The sequence below is a fragment of the Liolophura sinensis genome, chromosome 2, assembly GCF_032854445.1.
Source record: "Liolophura sinensis isolate JHLJ2023 chromosome 2, CUHK_Ljap_v2, whole genome shotgun sequence".
Lineage (NCBI taxonomy): Eukaryota > Metazoa > Mollusca > Polyplacophora > Chitonida > Chitonidae > Liolophura > Liolophura sinensis.
The window spans coordinates 10,609,126-10,623,345 of NC_088296.1; the positions used below are offsets into that span (position 1 = coordinate 10,609,126).

The 14,220-nt window shown below is 36.3% G+C and overlaps 1 long non-coding RNA gene across 1 annotated transcript; it reads right to left on the reverse strand.

The window, feature by feature from the left end:
* Positions 1-5,259: 5,259 nt before the first annotated feature.
* LOC135462715 (uncharacterized) lies at positions 5,260-6,199 on the reverse strand. Its single transcript, XR_010443485.1, has 3 exons — positions 6,154-6,199; positions 5,608-5,844; positions 5,260-5,296 (listed from the first exon to the last, which is right to left on the reverse strand). It is a non-coding gene; the product is annotated as an uncharacterized LOC135462715 (long non-coding RNA).
* Positions 6,200-14,220: the final 8,021 nt, after the last annotated feature.

A 14,220-nucleotide genomic window follows, 5' to 3' on the forward strand; every position in this document is an offset into this window, starting at 1 on the left:
GTCCGTTTTTTCCCTCCATGCCCTATTAAGTGTATTATATACATTTGCCTTTTAAATGCCAGTAGAGGACGAAATCTAGAATCAATGATGTTCTGAAGGTGGATATGTGATTATACATATTAACCTAACTAAACACCCAAATACTAATAACTAATACCCAAATCATATATGATTGATACGCAAGTATTAGGATTTTCTAAAATGACAACATATATGTAGCTATACAATGCAAATTTAAAAAAAAACGTACCTTTGAATAAGGATAAGTGGAATGAGCGATGGAACTCTGACTCGTCTCCTAGAAGAACTTGACGATCTCGTCTCTGCTCTTACACTCTGAACCAAAGAATTTGATATTAATGATTTTAGAATGTGTTAGCTTATTATATACCCATACTTGCCTGGCCCAACTCCGCCTCGCCAAAGACTGGGTCAGCAATTCAAGATGTGACATTGTTTTTTCAGCCCCAGGAAATCCGGGGTAAATGGCTAGCGACTGATTCTAGTAATCACTGAGCGTAACAGCTGTTTCAAAGTTAACGGAAAGAGCCATTGTATTGTCAGTAATTAGTGATTGATATGCAGGTGTTGTACACGTGACACACTGTGATTGGTCTTTTGGTTGAAATGAACGCATCCTTTCTCCTACACCTGACGCATAATATCTTAACGTCTGCTCTCAATCTATTCCTTAAACTCCCTCCCCCCCACCCTCCCCTTCTCACCTTGCTCCCCAGTTCCCAGTTTGCTTTACACCAATCTCTACTTGAGTGTTGTTTTTCATGAATAAAATGATATCGTAGCTCTCTAAGAGCTACTATACTCTGAGATGTACTATCGTTACATTGGAGCATGCTCATATGTATACACTAAATCTAGACATAATAATGTAAACGGATTTACTTTCACAGGAAAGGGAAATTGCATTCACTTTTCTTTCACCTGATAATTTTTACCGGAATGATCTTTGATACAGATCATCTGAGAATTCAGCCCTTCGAGAACACAAATTTGGTAATTGTACACAACAAATGTAAACGGTAGATCGAGTCGTATTGTGTAAGCTATGTGACATGGTCTGTTATCTATCCTCCGTTTGTGTTCACTTGTCTTTTATACAGCTATCAGTCAAATTGTTCACACTCTCTGTGTAGCTTAGGTCAGGTCATAATTATTCATAAGTCAAATGGCACATTGGAAAAAGGGCGGATCGTAATACATTTTAACCGAGAGTTCTACATTCTGACAATATAAGCCATGTTTCTGACAGTGTAGATCACGTTTCTGACAATGCATAGGCCATGTTTCTGACATTGTAGGTCATGTTTCTGACAATGCATAGGCCATGTTTCTGACATTGTAGGTCATGCCTCTGACATTGTAGGCCATGTTTCTGACATTGTAGGCCATGTTTATGACTGTGTAGGCTATGTTTAGGACAGTGTAGGCCATGTTTCTGACAATATAGGTTATATTTCTGACAGTGTTGGGCATGTTCAAAATGGTTTTCAAGTTTAGCTATAACTTATCTTTAATAAATACAGTTTGTTTTGTTACCAGTAGCGAAATGGTCTCTAGACCCGGTGACTTTAGAGTTACACATTGTGAAATTGGGCAAAAAACAATACAGTCTGAGTAAAGAGAGACTAATATGGGCAGATGATCTTCCGTGAATGTGTGGAAGTTGTTTTAACCACCAGGGATGGGTGGCTGGGGATTGGAGTGGGGGTGGGGGGGGGGGTGCTTGTGGGTAATATGTAATAGATTACCTTTCACAAACATTATCAGTATGGTTTTTAAAAAAAATATTCATCATATCTTGCGAAATAATAACATTCTTCTTTTAAAATCAAGCTTGTGCACTTCAAAATGATGACTTATATGAATTGTTCTAACTGCATTTTGTTTACTCTAATGTGGATGTCCAACACAACGAAGTGTAGAGCTTGCCGTGTTACGTGTCACTGACGAAGGGGATTTTGGTAGGCGCTGTGGGGGAATTTACAGATAACTAAATATAGGTGACATGTTAAGAGAGTAAGAGTTGGCGTGTAGACAATATTATATGTCATTAATTAATTACGCTTTCCATCTATGGTGATATTCTGTCACGAGTGGTTTCCAGGATGAATTTTTGTATTAATCTGTGTTTTAGGCAGGTGTGTTCAAAACTTGATGATCTTTAATATTGTTTTGGATTTATTTTTTCAAGAGAAAAGTGTATTTGAAAATATTTTTGGAAGATGGGTATTTGGGACCAACTTTTGGTATTCATCGTTGTTGCATAACAATGTTCTAAATAAGGATGTGATGCTTGTCTAATAAATTTATTTGATTATAAATTTGTTGTTTATATCAAAACATAGGCATTTAACCTAAATTATGATAATATTTATGAACATATTAAAAATTTGAATATGATCCAAATTGCGGTTTAATACATTTGTTTGCTGAAAGGATTAAATTGTAGTGCAAAAATATTTTTAAAGCTGTGTTATATCATCATTTCTGACATTATTAAACAAAGACTATAAATACCAAAAGGTGATCCCAAATATCCGTCATACAAAAACTATTTTCAAGTGTCTTTTTCTTCTTATAGTCCACCCGTGAAAAAAGTCAGAAAAAATATTGAAGTTCACATTGAGGAATAACTTTTCACACTCTTTCATCTGAACTTTATTTCATGTTTATGTTTTCTCCACCTTTAAAGCGTTGCCACGTACATCCAGAGTACATGATATCTGCGATAAGACTGCTAAGTTCCCGTATTTTCTGTAAATATTTTTAATGTTACACTGTATTGTATTATTGCTGTCACTGTGACCCTCATGCTATGAGGTTTATATCTATATTACAGCCAAATCTGGATGGTGATACCACTGTCTGATATTTTTATTAGGCTTCTAATGCTAGTCTAAAAATCGTGTGAAGGACGTTGATTCAGCGTAAGACAAAGATAAAACTCACTGACAACAGCAAATACAACAAGGGCATAGTTTCACTTTCATATTCTTTCATGCTTTTAGCACTTTTATTACAGAAATTTTAAATGTACAAATTATTCAACTTAAAGATGTAGTTTACAAAGTCATGTCTTAACATGCATAATAACAAAAGTAAATCATTTACATACACATTTTATTTTATTTTTATTAAAATCCATTGCATAAGTAACTAAAAAACTATCTTTGATGGATGGTTTCGCATTTAATATACACATATAAATTGGTCCGCGAAGATTCCATCAAGGCAGTCATAACTGTTCCGGGATTTTCAACTTCTCTTCTCCTGGAGAAAAAGAACAACAGATCAAGAACATTAGTAGCCTCAACTGATTTTTGCTGAGTAAGTTGTCTCCCTTTGGTGCATTCATGGAAACACTATGACTAAAGTTATGGAGCAGGCAAAAAAATGAAAATCTGGTGACAGTCCGGATTTTTTTTGTCAATGCTCTTGATGTGAGATGAATGTATGAATAATTAACTCTGATATGTTTAGATTTTACACAGCTAATTAACAAAGATAATGTATTTTTATCAAGCACAACAGCTAGAATTAAAGAATGTACGTTTCCGTATTAACGGTGGATTTTTGTGACGTACCTTCGCACATTTGTGACGTCACGATTTCCTCTTGTGCAGGTCGCTCCCAGAATGTCCTTACGTAATCCATTGCCAGGAAGTTGTTGATGATGTCATCTGAAGGCGACATCTGGTTAACTTTGGTTTTCAGTTCGAAATCAGACTGGAAGAGCTGAAGAGTTGGCTCTAGGAGCTTCAATTTCCGACTGACTCCTGAAATAACGACAAAAAGGAGTTGGACACACTTTGTTTTTTTCATCCGAGGTGTACGTTATTCACATAAAAAAATTAGTCAAAATTTGGACTTGGAAGAAGGTGGGTAGGAACTCCCTTAAGTTTTTAACACGGCCTGTTGAAAATTAAAACATGTAAAATAAAATATACTTGATGCAAGTTTAGGCTTTCGTCGCTTTTGTAAACATTTGAAGGAGATAAAAAGCGGAGAAGAATTGCGTGAAGTAAGGTCTTACGTGGAATTTTGGGCACGGTGATCTGGAATGCTTCTTTGAGGAGAATGTTGACGGCTGTTTTATTTTGACCATTCAGAGCTTTGTCATCCTCCAAGATTTGACGGACCGTCACACAGGCTTCCCTCTTTTCACGGGTGAACTATAAAAGATGGCAGATTAAAGAATTAAGAAAATGTATTGACTCAAATAACATATCGCTAACGATTGTTTTGAGGTTTGTAAAGCGGAAAATTTAAAAGTTATTTGTAAAGCAGATACCATATGAATTATGGTAGATGTCGATAAACCTTTAATTTAAAGATGGAGGATGAAAACAGTACGGATTACTGACGTTTGATGGAGCTTTTTCATCCGCCATTGTCTGTAGTCCGATTCTTTTTAGCTGATCCTCTATTAGGTCGACGAAATCCTCAGCCTTGTCAGCGACGAAATCAAAAACTTCCTCGACAATCTCGCTCCTCTCCTCCAGAGCATCGTTAATAACTTGACTAATGTCACTGCCAAAGGAAAACAAATTTGATCCTGAGAGATCATTGTTTATAAGACTAGTATTATGATAAATCAAGAGATAGAAGCAGATTTACTTTGAGAAGAAACCAACTCCACAGGTAACATTATTGCTTTTTTTTGAGGATTTATACAAATGGGTTGAAATATTGTTGTTAAAAAGGAATAAAATTAATATTTTTGTGGTGTTGTAATAGTCTTCTCAACTATCCCAGTTTATCTAATTAACTAATTTACTACTAACTACTAATTTAACTCGTGATTTATACTGTTATCAAGGACAGTTTATGTGGGAAACGGCGGTCAAGTCTATAAAAAGCAGAGGAAACCCAACTGAGCTAGAAGGCAGATTGGACTTCTGCACTGAGGTCAATAACGCCTGATATAAATGCACCATTCACTCAGACGCACCACCAGACATACCACCAGACATACCACCAGACAAACCACCAGACATACCACCAGACATACTAGCACACAAACTACCAGACATGCCAGACAAAGAGGGTTCCTACAGAATCGGATCGAAACGAGAGAACTTCGACAATGTCTGCCATTGACCTAGAAAGGCCAGCCGAACAAACCACCAGACAAACCACCAATCATACCAGACAGGGAGGTTTATACCATGTCCATGACCTTACCTCTGACATAAGGTTCTGTTGAGAACTGTGTTAATTTCGCTCAGATATTTTTCAATGGGATCCAAAGCAGTATTAATGTTGGTGATCTCAGCTGAAAATACATAATCACAAAACTTTGAACATGTTGTAAAGAAACACATTTTATATTTGAGAGATTGCAACATTTGCGCAAACAATATGTGCAAATTATAGCACAAGAAAGTCTTATACACATAAAGGTAGGACAAACAATAAATGTTTGCAAAGTTCCATCTAGATGAAATTATGCACAGCAGATTCATTCTGTACCGTGAAGCGTAAGAAAAAACCCGCCATACTTGGATATACTTTTGTGTCTATGAAAGACATTAAATAATCAGACAGAAGGAAGAGTTGGCAAAACAATCAGTAATTAAAACTTACCACTGGCTAATTTCAGAACAGTTTCCACTCCGTAGTTTATTTTAGAGTTCTTCTCCACGAAGAAATCTTTCACTGATCGACAGGCATCGTCTGCGTTCTCCAGTTCGGATATTACCATATTTGGGAGAGAGTCCATTCCATAGGCGGCAGCTTCCACGTTACCAAGGAGATCAAATCTCGTCTTTCCACATTGTACCATTGAGATTTCATTCGCCACTTGTGAGACATGTTGTTTGGCTGTTTTGTTAACAGGTGTAAGATCATAGTTAGCTTATCGCCACAAAGAGTTAATAATTAAAAACAGATTTAAGAAATAAACAACCAATAAGTAATTAAGAATAAAGAATTAACTAGACGACATATACAAAACTGTGACAGCCTGGGAGTAGGTTTCTGTAACATTGCAAACCTTCTTGTACGAAACATCCAATGAGCGTTCTTAGTCAATGGCTCAATCTTTGATTGCAAAACAACAGAACCGTCAGGAAATTTTAATATATTGTGAAAAACAGGCCACAATTTACGTTCTTTGCTTGCCTTACTTACTCATGGAAACAGCGACTAAAACGTCAGCTAGATTCTTTGTGGTGTTGATGGCGTTTGAGCCGAGCTTTTTTATTGGCTCCTCCCATGAACGTACAACTGCAGATCTGGTTTTATTTTGAATAGATGCAATCTATAATTTAGAAATGAATAATCCGCTTTTAATATGTTGATTGAAAATTTGAAACAATCAAGTGTAAATATTACGTCACTTATTGAGGAAATAACTTCAAAACTATAATATAAAAATTGCTTATAATAAATAACAATATTGTATTTTCTTACACTATGAGCACATCTTATATTGAAACTGCGTGACAGTTCATATGACACATATTTGAAAGGGAGATAATTATGTCTTACCGATCGGGGCAGAAATTTTAGACCGGATGTCAGAAGCACGAGAGTCGGCGCACCATTGGAACTAACACCTGGTATCATCAAAATTGTGTTCGCCATATCCTGCACAGCGGCACTTCGTTGATATAAATCTGTGAGATTTTGTGATATGTCGGAAATATTTGATAAGAACCTTGCCACTCCGATAAATGGTTGTGTTAATTCCTGGTAACATTGGAGTGAGACCGACACTTGAGTTTGGAGGTTGTTTAAAGACTCCAGAAATTTGTTGGTTGAATTAAAAGCTCCGACGCAGTCTGGAATGCGAAAAACAAAAGAAAATTGAATAAAGATTTCTGTGGAAATAAAAAACAGCGTCCCACGAGGTGATAAAACCAAGACCGTTGGATTTCCAATGTTGTCGACGAGGTTAAGTTTAGACGTATTGTAAGAAAATGCTATTTACATGTACCAGGAAAGTTGACTGGGGTAACACCCTACTGTCGAAAACAATTTGCCTGAACACTTTTGTGAGCATACCGGTAAGATAGTACATAAAAAAGCTGAAATGATTTTCATGGGACAAAAACACATGTACAAAGTGGCCTCGGGAGTCAACACAGCGATTAATGTTTAGTCGAAGCATACGTAGATATAAATTATTACAGGGCAGTTTCACCGTGGCACCTTTTAATTTCTCTACAGTTCCAAAACGTTAATGCTATCGCTTTAAACTTTTAACTATCACAATACGCTTGATAAATTTGGCTAATTTTGTCTTCGACTATGCTCGAGATTCCGACCTACCTGTTGTTGTAGACACAATCAGGAAGCAGGTCATGGCTGTGACGAAACTCTTCATTATTGCGATGTATTGTTTCTGTTCTCTGAAACGACAGCACAAAATATGAATGTTTTATCCCACATTTACATCAGTTAGAGAACTGAAAATAGACAAACTTCAGCCATGGTGTTGAGGCAGAGAGGCGTACTTTGCCAATATTTACGCATTTACATGAACAGTGAGAATAAAATCCTAACTGAGGAAAATTGACAAGAGGCCATATTTCACCGGTTACGTGTGACCAGTTTTCACACTGTCCGTTTTTTCCCTCCATGTTGTATTAAGTATATTATATACATTTGCCTTTTAAATGCCAGTAGAGGACGAAATCTAGAATCAATGATGTTCTGAAGGTGGATATGTGATTATACATATAAACCTGACTAAACACCCAAATACTAATAACTAATACCCAAATCATATATGATTGATACGCAAATATTAGGATTTTCTAAAATGACAACATATATGTAGCTATACAATGCAAATGAAAAAAAAAAAACGTACCTTTGAATAAGGATAAGTGGAATGAGCGATGGAACTCTGACTCGTCTCCTAGAAGAACTTGACGATCTCGTCTCTGCTCTTACACTCTGAACCAAAGAATTTGATATTAATGATTTTAGAATGTGTTAACTTATTATATACCCATACTTGCCCGGCCCAACCCCGCCTCGCCAAAGACTGGGTCAGCAATTCAAGATGTGACATTGTTTTTTCAGCCCCAGGAAATCTGTGGTAAATGGCTAGCGACTGATTCTAGTAATCACTGAGCGTAACAGCTGTTTCAAAGTTAACGGAAAGAGTCATTGTATTGTCAGTAATTAGTGATTGATATGCAGGTGTTGTACACGTGACACACTGTGATTGGTCTTTTGGTTGAAATGAACGCATCCTTTCTCCTACACCTGACGCATAATATCTTAACGTCTGCTCTCAATCTGTTCCTTAAACTCCCTCCCCCCGCCTCCCCTTCTTACCTTGCTCCCCAGTTCCCGGTTTGCTTTACACCAATCTCTACTTGAGTGTTGTTTTTCATGAATAAAATGATATCGTAGCTCTCTGAGAGCTACCATACTATGAGATGTACTATCGTTACGGGGAAGCATGCTCATATGTATACAATAAATCTAGGCATAATAATGTAAACGGATTTACTTTCACAGGAAAGGGAAATTGCATTCACTTTTCTTTGATCTGATGATTTTTACCGGATTGATCTTTGATAGAGATAATCTGAGAGTTCAGCCCTTCGAAAACACGAATTTGGTAATTGTACACAACAAATGTAAAAGGTAGATCGAGTCGTATTGTGTAAGCTATGTGACATGATCTGTTATCTAAACTCCGTTTGTGTTCACTTGTCTTTTATAGAGCTATCAGTCAAATTGTTCACACTCTCTGTGTAGCTTAGGTCAGGTCATAATTATTCATAAGTCAAATGGCACATTGGAAAAAGGGCGGATCGTAATATATTTTAACCGAGAGTTCTACATTCTGACAATATAAGCCATGTTTCTGACAGTGTAGATCATGTTTCTGACAATGCATAGGCCATGTTTCTGACATTATAGGCCATGCCTCTGACATTGTAGGCCATGTTTCTGACATTGTAGGCCATGTTTATGACTGTGTAGGTTATGTTTAGGACAGTGTATGCCATGTTTCTGACAATACAGGTTATATTTCTGACAGTGTGGGGCATGTTCAAAATGGTTTCCAAGTTTGGCTATAACTCATCTTTAAAAAATACAGTTTGTTTTGTTACCAGTAGCGAAATGGTCTCTAGACCCAGTGACTTTAGAGTTACACATTGGGAAATTGGGCAATAAACAATACAGTGTGAGTAAAGAGAGACTAATATGGGCAGATGATCTTCCGTGAATGTGTGGAAGTTGTTTTAACCACCAGGGATGGGTGGCTGGGGCGTGGGGTGGGGTGGTGGTGCTTATGGGTAATATGTAATAGAATACCTTTCACAAACATTATCAGTATGCTTTTTTAAAAAAAATATTCTTCATGTCTTGCGAAATAATAACATTCTTCTTTTAAAATCAAGCTTGTGCATTTCAAAATGGTAACTTGCAAGAATTATTCTAACTGCATTTTGTTTACTCTAATGTGGATGTCCAACACAACGAAGTGTAGAGCTTGCCGTGTTACGAGTCACTGGCGAAGGGAATTTTGGTAGGCGCTGTGGGTGAATTTACAGATAACTAAATATAGGTGACATGTTAAGAGAGTAAGAGTTGGCGTGTAGACAATATTATATGTCATTAATTAATTACGCTTTCCATCTATGGTGATATTCTGTCACGAGTGGTTTCCAGGATGAATTTTTGTATTAATCTGTGTTTTAGGCAGGTGTGTTCAAAACTTGATGATCTTTAATATTGTTTTGGATTTATTTTTTCAAGAGAAAAGTGTATTTGAAAATATTTTTGGAAGATGGGTATTTGGGACCAACTTTTGGTATTCATCGTTGTTGCATAACAATGTTCTAAATAAGGATGTGATGCTTGTCTAATAAATTTATTTGATTATAAATTTGTTGTTTATATCAAAACGTAGGTATTTAGCCTAAATTATGATAATATTTATGAACATATTAAAAATTTAAATATGATCCAAATTGCGGTTTAATACATTTGTTTGCTGAAAGGATTAAATTGTAGTGCAAAAATATTTTTAAAGCTGTGTTACATCATCATTTCTGACATTATTAAACAAAGACTATAAATACCAAAAGGTGGTCCCAAATATCCATCATACAAAAATTATTTTCAAGCGTCTTTTTCTCCTTAAGGAAAAGTCAGAAAAAATATTGAAGTTCACATTGAGGAATAACTTTTCGCACTCTTTCATCTGAACTTTATTTCATGTTTATGTTTTCTCCACCTTTAAAGCGTTGCCACGTACATCCAGAGTACATGATATCTGCGATAAGACTGCTAAGTTCCCGTATTTTCTGCAAATATTTTTAATGTTACACTGTATTGTATTACTGCTGTCACTGTGACCCTTATGCTATGAGGTTTATATCTATATTACAGCCAAATCTGGATGGTGATACCACTGTCTGATATTTTTATTAGGCTTCTAATGCTAGTCTAAAAATCGTGTGAAAGGCGTCGATTCAGCGTAAGACAAGGATAAAACTCACTGACAACAGCAAATACAATAAGGGCATAGTTTCACTTTCATTTTCTTTCATGCTTTTAGCACTTTTATTACAGAAATTTTAAATGTACAAATTATTCAACTTTAAGATGTAGTTTACAAAGTCATGTCTTAACATGCATAATAACAAAAGTAAATCATTTACATACACATTTTATTTCATTTTTATTAAAATCCATTGCATAAGTAACTAAAAAACTATCTTTGATGGATGGTTTCGCATTTAATATACACATATAAATTGGTCCGCGAAGATTCCATCAAGGCGGTCATAACTGTTCCGGGATTTTCAACTTCTCTTCTCCTGGAAAAAAAGAACAACAAACAGATCAAGAACATTAGTAGCCTCAACTGATTTTTGCTAAGGAAGTTCTCTCCCTTTGGTGCATTCATGGAAACACTATGACTAAAGCGCTATGGAACAGGCAAAAAAATGAAATCTGGTGACAGTCCGGATTTTTTTTGTCAGTGCTCTTGAGGTGAGATGAATGTATGAATAATTAACTCTGATATGTTTAGATTTTACACAGCTAATTAACAAAGATAATGTATTTTTATCAAGCACAAAAGCTAGAATTAAAGAATGTACGTTTCTGCATTAATGGCAGATTTCTGTGACGTACCTTCGCACATTTGTGACGTCACGATTTCCTCTTGTGCGGGTCGCTCCCAGAATGTCCTTACGTAATCCATTGCCAGGAAGTTGTTGATGATGTCATCTGAAGGCGACATCTGGTTAACTTTGGTTTTCAGTTCGAAATCAGACTGGAAGAGCTGAAGAGTTGGCTCTAGGAGCTTCAATTTCCGACTGACTCCTGGAATAACGACAAAAAGGAGTTTGACATATTTTGTTTTTTTCATCCGAGGTATACGTTATTCACATTAAAAAATTAGTCAAAATTTGGACTTGGAAGAAGGTGGGTAGGAACTCCCTTAAGGTTTTAACACGGCCTGGTGAAAATTAAAACATGTAAAATAAAATATACTTGATGCAAGTTTAGGCTTTCGTCGCTTTTGTAAACATTTGAAGGAGATAAAAAGCGGAGAAGAATTGCCTGAAGTAAGGTCTTACGTGGAATTTTGGGCACGGTGATCTGGAATGCTTCTTTGAGGAGAATGTTGACGGCTGTTTTATTTTGACCATTCAGAGCTTTGTCATCCTCCAAGATTTGGCGGACCGTCACACAGGCTTCCCTCTTTTCACGGGTGGACTATAATAGATCGCAGATTAAAGAATTAAGAAAATGTATTGACTCAAATAACATATCGCTAACGATTGTTTTGAGGTTTGTAAAGCGGAAAATTTAAAAGTTATTTGTAAAGCAGATACTATATGAATTACGGTAGATGTCGGTAAACCTTTAATTTAAAGATAGAGGATGAAAACAGTACGGATTACTGACGTTTGATGGAGCTTTTTCATCCGCCATTGTCTTGTAGTCCGATTCTTTTTAGCTGATCCTCTATTAGGTCGACGAAATCCTCAGCCTTGTCAGCGACGAAATCAAAAACTTCCTCGACAATCTCGCTCCTGTCCTCCAGAGCATCGTTAATAACTTGACTAATATCACTGCCAAAGGAAAACAAATTTGATCCCGAGAGATCATTGTTTATTAGACTAGTATTATGATAAATCAACGGAAAGAAGAAGATTTACTTTGAAAAGAAACCAACTGCACAGGTAACATTATTGCTTTTTTTTGAGGATTTATACAAATGGGTTGAAATATTGTTGTTAAAAAGGAATAAAATTAATATTTTTGTGGTGTTGTAATAGTCTTCTCAACTATCCCAGTTTATCTGTATCCTTTAACAACTACTAATTTAACTCGTGATTTATACTGTTATCAAGGACAGTTTATGTGGGAAACGGCGGTCAAGTCTATAAAAAGCAGAGGAAACCCAACTGAGCTAGAAGGTAGACTGGACTTCTGCACTGAGGTCAATAACGCCTGATATAAATGCACCATTGACTCAGACAAATCACCAGGACAAACCACCAGACATACCACCAGACAAACCACCAGACATACCACCAGACATACCACCAGACATACTAGCACACAAACTACCAGACATGCCAGACAAAGAGGGTTCCTACAGAATCGGATCGAAACGAGAGAACTTCGACAATGTCTGCCATTGACCCAGAAAGGCCAGCCGAACAAACCACCAGACAAACCACCAATCATACCAGACAGGGAGGTTTATACCATGTCCTTGACCTTACCTCTGACATAAGGTTCTGTTGAGAACTGTGTTAATTTCGCTCAGATATTTTTCAATGGGATCCAAAGCAGTATTAATGTTGGTGATCTCAGCTGAAAATACATAATCACCAAACTTTGAATATGTTGTAAACGTGTTATATTTGTACATACGACTGAGAGAATGCAACATTTGCGCAAACAATATGTGCAAATTATAGCACAAGAAAGTCCTATACACATTAAGTAGGGCAAACAATAATGTTTGCAAAGTTTCCATCTAGATCAAATTTTGCACAGCAGATTCATTCTGTACCGTGAAGCGTAAGAAAAAAAAACCGCCATACTTGGATATAATTTGTGTCTATAAAAGACATTAAATACTCCTACAGAAGGAAGAGTTGAAAAGAACAGTCAGTAATTAAAACTTACCACTGGCTAATTTCAGGACAGTTTGCACTCCTTGGTTTATTTTAGAGTTCTTCTCCACGAAGAAATCTTTCACTGAACGACAGGCATCGTCTGCGTTCTCCAGTTCGGATATTACCACATTTGGGAGAGAGTCCATTCCATAGGCGCCAGCTTCCATGTTACCAAGGAGATCAAATCTCGTCTTTCCACATTGTACCATTGAGATTTCATTCGCCACTTGCGAGACATGTTGTTTGGCTGTTTTGTTAACAGGTGTAAGATCATAGTTAGCTTATCGCCACAAAGAGTTAATAATTAAACACAGATTTAAGAAATAAACAATAAATAATAATTAAGAATAAAGAATTAACTGGACAACATATACAAAACTTAGCCATTAGTCAATGGCTCAAAATTTGATTGAAAAACAACATAACCGTTGGGATATTGTGAAAATATATTGTGAAAAAACAGACCACAATTTACGTTCTTTGCTTGCCTTACTTACTCATGGAAGCAGCGACTAAAACGTCAGCTAGATTCTTTGTGTGTTGATGGCGTTTGAGCCGAGCGTTTTCATTGGCTCCTCCCATAAAAGTACAACTGCAGATCTGGTTTTATTTTGAATGGATGCAATCTATAATTTAGAAATGCATAATCCGCTTTTATTATGTTGATTGAAAATTTGAAACAATCAAGTGTAAATATTACGTCACTTATTGACGAAATAACTTCAAAACTCTGTGTGTAAATATAAAACTAGCAAACCAGAAAATATAAAAATTGCTTATAATGAATAACAATATTTTTTTCCTTACACTATGAGCACATCTTTTATTGAAACTGCGTGGCAGTTCATATGTCACATATATGAAAGTGAGATAATTATGTCTTACCGATCGGGAAAGAAGTTTTAGACCGGATGTCAGAGGCACGAGAGTCGGCGCACCAATGGAACTCACACCTGGTATCATCAAAATTGTGTTCGCCATATCCTGCACAGCGGCACTTCGTTGATATAAATCTGTGAGATTTTGTGATATGTCGGAAATATTTGATAAGAACCTTGCCACTCCGATAAATGGTTCT